The sequence below is a fragment of the Pyrus communis genome, chromosome 6 (genome assembly GCF_963583255.1).
Source record: "Pyrus communis chromosome 6, drPyrComm1.1, whole genome shotgun sequence".
Classification (NCBI taxonomy): domain Eukaryota; kingdom Viridiplantae; phylum Streptophyta; class Magnoliopsida; order Rosales; family Rosaceae; genus Pyrus; species Pyrus communis.
This window is the reverse complement of record NC_084808.1, coordinates 7,597,213-7,598,397: the sequence shown is the minus strand read 5'-3', so window position 1 is coordinate 7,598,397 and position 1,185 is coordinate 7,597,213. Positions and strand designations below refer to the sequence as shown.

At 40.0% G+C, this 1,185-nt stretch overlaps 1 non-coding gene across 1 annotated transcript; it reads left to right on the top strand.

Annotated features, from left to right (window-relative positions):
- Positions 1 to 352: 352 nt before the first annotated feature.
- LOC137738522 (small nucleolar RNA R71) lies at positions 353 to 463 on the top strand. The gene has a single exon (XR_011068966.1). It is a non-coding gene; the product is annotated as a small nucleolar RNA R71 (small nucleolar RNA).
- Positions 464 to 1,185: the final 722 nt, after the last annotated feature.

The following is a 1,185-nucleotide window of genomic DNA, read 5'->3' as shown; positions in this document are numbered from 1 at the left end:
GACAAACTCGGGATAAGCCTCCCTAGATGGACATTGATGAGTAGGGTGACTTGGAATGTCGCAAATGGCACACACTTCATTTGCTTTTGGCACCATGTTGAGCACAGATTCAAGCTTCTTTTCTAGGTTAGCTACCTGCAAAGAAAGATCATGATTAGAACTTGTTTCATATACTCCAACTCTCTTACCCCTTAAATCTTTGTGTTGAGCATTAGCTCCCAACATCTCATAAATGTTATACGACTCTTGGGCATTCTTTTTCTTCAAAGCTCCACCTGCTGCATTATCAACAGTTGATTGACATGTTTGGGTTAGTCCATCATAGAAAATTTGCATTTGTAAGTAAAGAGGTAACCCATGGTGTGGACATTGCAGCAAAAGGCCTTTAAAACGCTCCCAACACTCATTGAAAGGTTCTCCATCATCTTGTTTGAAGTTGAAGATTTGTCCCCTTAATGTGGCTGTCTTTTGAGTGGAAAAGAACTTCTCCAAAAACTTCTTAGCCACGGCATCCCACGTGGTGAGGGAACCAGGTACTAGAGTCATCAACCAACTCTTGGCCCTATCTTTCAAGGTGTAAGGAAACACTCTCATCCTCAGATTTGCTTCACTAACTCCCTGCAAAGGTAAACCACTCACAACATTGTAAAATTCTTTAATATGAGCTAAAGGATCTTCATTAGGTAAGCCATAAAAAGAAGGAAGCATATGGAAATGTGAAGATTTAAGATCATAGTTTCTAGCTTCTGTGGGCAGCAAGATGCATGAAGGTGAATTTGGTATGATTGGTTGAGCATAGTCCTCCAAAGCTCGAAGATCATCATGGTTGCCCACCATCTCTTCTTCTCTTTCCCAATTAAAGTGCTCAGATCCTTCACTTGTTGAACTAGATGAATTCTCTTCCTCTTCTTCACGGACAATGGAGGAACTTGTTGGCGCAAAGCTTTCCGAAGTGTTGCCCTTTAACCTTTCAAGTCTTTGGCCTAATTCAGCAAGTCTATTGGACATATACTACCTGAAACAAGATAAAACAAGTTTGAATAAAAATCAGAAATCTACGTAAAATGAAAAAAAAACAAGGTTTAAAACCAAAACAAGCAATTATAAGGGACTGAAATCAGTCCCCGGCAACGGCGCCAGTTTTGGTTGTTGTGTTCCTTCCTAGTGCTAAAATATGTTTAGTAT